The sequence below is a fragment of the Apium graveolens genome, chromosome 6 (assembly GCF_009905375.1).
Source record: "Apium graveolens cultivar Ventura chromosome 6, ASM990537v1, whole genome shotgun sequence".
Lineage (NCBI taxonomy): Eukaryota > Viridiplantae > Streptophyta > Magnoliopsida > Apiales > Apiaceae > Apium > Apium graveolens.
In genome coordinates, this window is record NC_133652.1 from 275,105,896 (window position 1) to 275,114,040 (window position 8,145).

Consider the following 8,145-nt stretch of genomic DNA (forward strand, 5'->3'; position numbering starts at 1 on the left):
TTCACCAGCACTTTCTTTCACAGCACAGGAGTTTTAACCAGCACTCCCAAACGAAACCTCTACTAAGGAAACTTATTCTTATGGAATTAAATGATGTATATAAATTATTTTTTGCCCCTTTAGGGATGAACTTGGGATTTAAATATAATCTAATAGGTATGGAAGTAGGTTTTTATTTTTTTAGCTACCTGATGAAATTTAACCATTCTCTTTAATGTGAATTATTTTCTCAAACTTTTTCTGTGTCATGAAATTTTCATCATTTAAAGTTTCAAAAAAAATTTCATGTTTCAAACAATTAATTAATTATTTGGATTGTTTTATTTACTAAAAAACAAAAATAATTATCATATATTTAACACACTTTATTTTTTTATGAATTTGACAAAAAATTAGTATATAAACGAAACTTGATTTACTATGCATTATCCATCTACAAATAATAAGGTGGTGGCCCTAATTGTCATTTTGATGTAAAAAATGGTCCCAAAAACGGTTTGGTGAACCGTGTTCAAAATTGTTAAATTATAGTATACTCTTAAATATAAAAGTATAAAAGAAAAAAATATCGAAAACATAATATTAAGTGGTGTTTCAGCGTTCCTAAATATTACACCAAACCAAGCTCAAAAGAAAAAAAAATCATAAGTTAAGTGAAGTAACATGATAGCCTTCAAAAAATAATGAAATGAAACAAAACGCTACACCGTGTAGAGTTTTGGGTTATTTTTGAAACATTAAACGATTTTGGGCCATAATTTTCAGAAGTGACATTTTTACCCTTTTATATCCCAAAGTGACATTTTGGTCCATTTCTCGAAAAAATATTAGTTTAAAATCGAGTGAAATTATTTAAATTTAGGAGTGCCAAATAAATTCATTAGCAGAAAAATTCCATCCACTTTTTGGGGATAAAATTGGAGCCAACAAATTTGCTCCAATTTAAAAAAATACAACAAATACAAAGTATTAATTTGCTACTCTTATATGTTAGAATTTACTGGGGCTCCTAAATTGGACACGACTTGGTAGAATTTAGGTGAGGTTGAGGTTGATTTTGTGTAGTTGTATTCAAGCCTTTATATGTGTGAACAATTTGACCATGCACGTTTTGAAAAGTAGACTCAAATATTGTAAGTCATAATTATCGAAATTGTTTTATTTTGAAAATCTTGTCAAAGTCTACCTCATAAATATACTTAAATACAAGACAAACCTTAAGAATTGAGAATCTACTAAAATAGAAGACAAACCATAAGAAATGAGAATATGTTCCCATTGTGTAGTTGTATAAATATTGTAAGTGATAATTCATATCAAAATTTATTTTATTTGAAAATCTTGTCAAAGTCTTCCTCCTTAAGTATACTAAAATAGAAGGCAAACCCTGATAAATGAGAATGTATTAAAATAGAAGGCAAAGACTGAGAAATGAGAATCTATTCCTCTGCCTACTAAAATAAATCTTGGTAAAAAATCATTGGATGATGTTGTGTTACAAAATAAAAATGTATACATATGGTATGGAGGGGAGATGACCATATTTTTATTGCTGTTAAAGTAATTTTTTTAATGTATATGTTGTAAATAAAAGCTTGTGCTCAAAAGTAGGTAGAGATAATTTATTCATACAATTATATTATTTTGTCATTTTAGTTGACACAAATTATTACATCCTAATTTTTACTTTTTATTTGTAAATTTTGTATATAATGCACCCTAGCCTGCTACCAAAATGGCACATATAATTCTCAACATCTTGAGTTCTTCCACAGTCATGAACTTAGCATGAAAAAAATAATTGTCAAAATGAGTTTCTAATACTTTTTCAATTATAAAATATCCCTTTACCAACTTGGTATAAAATTTTCTGTTTCTAAACTTTCAAAAAATTTGCACAACATTTCTTCAATATCAAGGTGATAAAAATATTTGACCAGGCATGCTTTATATTTGTTCCCACATACATATTATATAACCCAACTTTTTAACATTATGAAATTAAATGATATTTATTTTTGCTTATAAAAGTGGGTGAATCTATTTCACTAGTTGATTATAAATTGTAAAATTGTGCTCACCCTAAACTAATTCATCTTAAACTAATTCATCTTGAAAATATAGATATTCCCGTACTTAAGAAATTAACAACAAAAAAATAATCAAGGAAATCACAATTCACCCACCATATATATGTAAAGATTGAGAATTGTCAACAAAAACCATGGAAATACTAATGATCTATATAGTATTAATGATTCATGCAATAAAAAAAAGAATCTTATGAAATCTTTTCATATCTTGTTTTTCATTTAAGGGGAAACTTAAATGAATTCTTCACTCTGATAAGCTTTCCAACATCAACTAGTTGTTTAAGCTTACGAAGCAGGGTCTTTCTAAAATTAGTTGGAAGATGATCGTAATTGTTTTCTACAAATTTGGCTATTGCTATGCAGTTGAGACTGCATGATTTATCATCTACATTTAAAAGAAAAGACCTTGAATACAATTTGTATCTCCAACTGTATTTAACTATTATTCAAACATCATTTACAAAATAAATATAATATACCTATTTGTAAGTAGGATTAGAAGGAGGTGGAATATAAGTATTTGGTTCAGCATTCATCATTAGAACCATGCTTTGATGTGCACTCAGTTGGATGTTAAACTCTAAGCCCCTGTAAATGCTTCAACTTTAAATCTTAACTTTTATTTGAAACCTCAAGCTTGAAAATTAACACAATCCCTCAACTTGAAACCCTTTTGCTCCACACCCTAGTTCAAGGTCTTCTGGTTGAAGTGAGCCAAGGGGAATGATTTTATACTTGATTTGGGAGATGCTAAATTTCTCAAAAAGGAACAATATATTTCTTTGTCTCTAGGGCCTATCTTTGCCGCTCATTATTTTCACCTAAATTTCAAAATATGGGTAAGGCCGCTACCTTTGGGCTCAATATTTTAGCTAAATTTCACTGCCTCTCACTTTAATATTTTCACTTCACTTAAATTTCATTGACTGCTAGTTAAAATCCAAGTAACCAGGTCATCACATAAGCTAGATTTTTGAAATTATTATTTATTATTTACTAATTTGTTTAACTTGAAATTTTACAAAAAAATTACATATACAAAAAGTACCAAGAGTTACTTGTATTTCAAATTTATAAGCTACTAAAATGAAAAAAAATCAACTCCAAATTTATTATATTCTATGTCAAAACAATCATATAATTATAATCTTTTATCAAAAATATAAATGTTTATTTTTAACCGAAAATACTTGCATGTGTAAAACCTTTAAAAATGATGTCCCGTAGCTGTTTCAACATTCTAGAGGCAAATTCTTGGTAAAAATTTATATATATTAGAATAGACAGGTATGGTGCTACAAATTAAAAAACTTAAACAAGGATGTGATTGTTGGTTTAATCTAAACACTGTTCGTTTATTTATTTATGCAAATAAATGATGTACGTGCGTGTTTGTGGGTTTTCGGTTTGTCTGACTTGGTCTGCAAACTGGCGTGAGTTTTCTAGGAGTTAGTAGTAGTATGGAGTCTGTTTAGCATTTCTGTTTTATCATTTCCTATTTTGTAGGTAGTAATTCTCTCATAGTCTTTCATATATATTTGTATCCTGTTGGCTTTAACAATAAGTTTATTAGCTTTACTTCTTACTTGTTCTTCGTTTAAACACAAACATATATATTACATATATACATAGTATTTGCAGGTCATTTTTCTTCATTTTGGTATCAGAGCTTGGCTCGTAACGGATGCCCAAGTACATGTCCAAAAGAATAACGATGGAGACAAGTAAAGTCAAAGAAGCAGGAGTGACACTGAACTATCCAATGCTGGCTCGTAGTAATTACATACGCTGGGCTATGAAAATGAAAGTCTATATGTAAGCTCATGCCGTGTGGGATGCTATAGAACCCAAAAATCCAAAGGCTGCTGTGGAAGAACGTCTCGACAAAATGGCTTCAGCTGCGATTTACCAAGGAATTCCGGAAGATATGCTGTTATCGTTAGCAGAGAAAGACACAGCTAAAGAAGCATGGGACGCCATAAAGACAATATGCCTTGGTGCTAATCGCGTCCAGAAAGCAAAGGTCAGACGTTAAAATCAGAGTTCGAAGCACTTAAAATGAAGATACAGAGAAACTCGACAATTTTCTGTATTAATTGAATGGCTTGGTTGCAAACATCAGGGCATTAGGCGAGACCATTGAATGAGAATTATGTGGTAAAGAAGTTGTTAAGTGCAGCTCCAGCTAAGTTTTTGCAAATCACTTCCGCATCGAACAATTTGGAGATTTGGGGAGTATGACAGTAGAGAAGCGGTTGGGTCACTGAAGGCCCATGAAGAGAGGCTTGGTGGTTCGAGTGAACCCAGTAGTGGCCAGCTTATTACTCACGGAAGAGGAGTGGGTTAAAAGAGAAGCTAGCGAAGGGAAACTGCTGCTTACAAGGGAGGAATGGTTAAGAAAATCATCCTTCAAAGGACGTAACAACGGTGGAGACTATCGTGGGAATCGTGGTGGCAGAGACAAGAGTAAAATATGCTGCTTCAACTGTTTGGCATATGGCCATTTTGCAGCAGAGTGCCGGTAAACCAAAACCTAAAAAGGAACAGAAATTAGAAGTGAATATGACACAAATAAATGATGATGAACCAGCCTGCTTATGGCTGCGTGTGTGGGGAAGAAAGTTTTGCTGAATGAGAAATACACAACACCCAGTTGGCTCCTGGTACTGAACACAAGGAAGTAAGCTCTAATATCTGGTATTTGGATAATGGTGCTAGTAACCACATGTCAGGACAACGCTCTAAATTTACTGACTAGATGAAAGGGTGACAGGAGAGGTGCATTTTGGTGATGGTTCAACCGTTAGCATTCGAGGGAAGGGTACAGTCATTTTCAAATGTAAAAATGGCGAGGAACGAGTATTCAAAGAGGTATATTTTATTCCTGATTTGTGCAACAACATTCTGAGTTTAGGACAACTATCTGAATGTGAATATCAAAAGACAACAGTTTTTTTTAAAAAAATATGTGTAGTGAAATATCAACGGTTTTCATCATTTTTTAAGTAGATTTTACACAACTGTTTACAAAATTAATCTCATTGTTTAAAATAAATCAATTTTAAAATAAAATGATATTCTAATAATTCAATTGTTATTTCATAATTGAAATTAAATTTATAATACAAAGGTTCTCTACAAGAATTACAACTATAACTTAAAATCTATTTTTAAACATGCTCATTAAGGTACACAGTTACTAATTTGCATACATACGCTCATAAGGAGTAGGGACAGCTAAGTTTCATTCCTGCCCACCCAGAATTTTCTTGTCAATAACTAGCACTTGTTGATCAGTGTAAGCATTGTCTGAAATTTTGGTAAAATCATTCCCTTCAGGGGACCATATATCTTCATACTTTGACGCTGTAAACATTTAACTAATGCCCTGCAGTTCCTTGCCATTGTCTTCATTGCTAGATAGCGATCAATTATGTTGATTGTGAGGTAAAGAGTCTCTGGCATCAGATCAAATTTGTTGTGAACTTCAATCAACCAGTCTACAAGTATGGCTCTCATTTTCTCATTAATTTCAGGCTGTGAATGTATGTAGTCAAAAACCCTGGTCTCATAAAAATAAATTCAGCTCACTAAGAGTTAGATAAGTTGAGAGTTAAGTAGGGTTAAATAATGTCTGGTCTTTGGATGTGTATTAGATGGTGAAGGAATACAAATCAGTCTCAACATATAAAAGGGATAAACAAGAAACAAGATGGCATCATTTGGAAAAGAAGATAATAAACAATGTAGGTATCGGCACTGTCAATGTTGTTTGTAGGTAACTGTGTAGTCTGGTCTCATATTGTTGAGTCCTCAAATTTATATTTTGCAGTGCAGACAGTAGTGGTATGAAAAAAAGAGAAAAGTGAAGAATCCATGTCAGGTATGCATTGTTACCTCTGGTGCCATGTACACAAATGTTCCAGTTTCACCAGTCATATCTTCCCAATTCAGAGCTTCAAATGGAGCAAGTCCAAAAATCAGCTATTTTTAGATTTCCCCGGGCATCCAGTAGCATATATTCAGCCTTTCACAATCCCGGTGTACAATCGTGTTTGAGTGTAAATAGTTCAACTGCAGAGTGAAGCAATATCAATTATGGATCGCTACTATCAAGTTTTATATATAAACATTAAACAGAAACTCACCCTCTAGCTAAAATCCAAGGCAAGCTGGACCACGATATTTGAAGTCCCACCGATGCACCAACAAACTGCAGTCAAGCCTTCGGGTGAACATCAAATTGGAAACTTCAAATAAATGGTATAAGATTCAGAATATCACAAAAAAGATGCTGTCAGAAAAATTGCTGGATCATCGTGAAAATTTGAAGGGACCAATACATATATGTAGTTAAAACAAATATTTTTTAGTAAGTAGAAAAGGCAATCAATGTATGTGAAATATGTATACTTTTGTAACATTTGGATGGTCAAGCTGGTGCCAAACTGAAACCTCTCGTCGAAATGCTGCTCTCACAGCCGCAGTTTATTTACTAGTGGCCGTCCCATCATATCCCCAATCCAGCAGTTTCACTATGTTATAAGTAATGAAAGTATGGTAAGATCTCTAAAATAAATAGAAAGGTATAGAATGTAAAGCATACAAACAAAAGCTAGTATCACTTTTTGTGTCAACTAAATTTAAAGCCAACCCTTCGAAGATATACTAACACCAGAGGTCTATAACTGATAGATCCAAATCATTGTGAGCAACCAAAAAAACTGCACTCGAACAACTAAAATTTTATAGATTATAGACACATCTCTTGGTAATAGTACCTTCTTTCTTACATTGTATGAACAACCGGACCAAGTTATTAGGGTAAAAATAGATCATTTCATCAAACTAGTAAGAAGCACATCCCAACAAGCATCTCCAAAGGAGAAACCTTACTAAAGCAACACGCACAAAATTGACTTACAGACCTTGGATGTTCTGAAAAATGCTTTAACATGCATAGGTAATCATATGGATCATAGTGCCTCATATGGTTGTTATACGGAATTACTAAGATACAACTTGTTAAACCTCGATGCACTAATTCCCTGCATTTACAAACATGTAGATGTCAGGTATGTGCTTGATATCTACCACAAAATGAGGCATCATTTTGTTTATAGTCGGAGAGTTTAATCTGAGAACACAAACACGTAGAAGTATGTGCTTGATTATATAAAGTTTCACATATACATAAATTCCCTGCATTTACAACTCAAAGTAGACCCCGAAATGCACAGAACTTGTGGCATACTTGCATAACTAGATTTCATAATTTGGGATAAACAACATACATCTCAATTAAACAAGACATCAAAACAAAAGTGTTATAAGACAATAATAATATAATATCAGCCAAAAAAAGGCATCTTGCTCAATTAGAACAACTCCAAGTAGAAAGAGACGCTCAATTTATAAAAACAAGTAATATCGAGAGTAACCAACTCTAGCCGAAAATTTGAAAATGGTACGAAAACTCTGATATCTAGTTACTTACATTGATGAATTCCTGATCGAAAATAGCCTCAGCTTCGAAATCCAGAGCTACATCTCCAACCAGAGGAGAAACAGAGCTTGTTATACACCCAGTTCTAAAAAAAACCCATCTCAAAATATAACATAAAATTGTAAAGGACTCAATTAACTTACTAATTTCAGCGAATTAAAGATTGGGCTCCTCTTAAAAACCTCCAATCAAACTAATTGTAAAACTAATTACAACTCAGATTTGAATAACTCAAAGTCGACCAAGATTAGGGTTCTGAAGCTCTGGTTTGATTGTATAGAAGAAACAAGAAATTGAAACTGACGAGGAAAAGAGATGCCAGATAGATGGCAAGAGGGGAGTGTGAGAGGCGATGAAGTGATGCGAGTGCTTGTGTGAGAGGGGCCGAAGAGATAGGGCTATAGTGAAAAGTGGGAAACCGGGGAAGAAGAATTGGTAAGGGGGGGAAACAAAATTTCATTTAATCAAAGGGGGGAAATATTGTGTAATATTTGATTAATTTTAATTTTAATTCATGTGTATTTATATATTTTTTTAATTTTTATT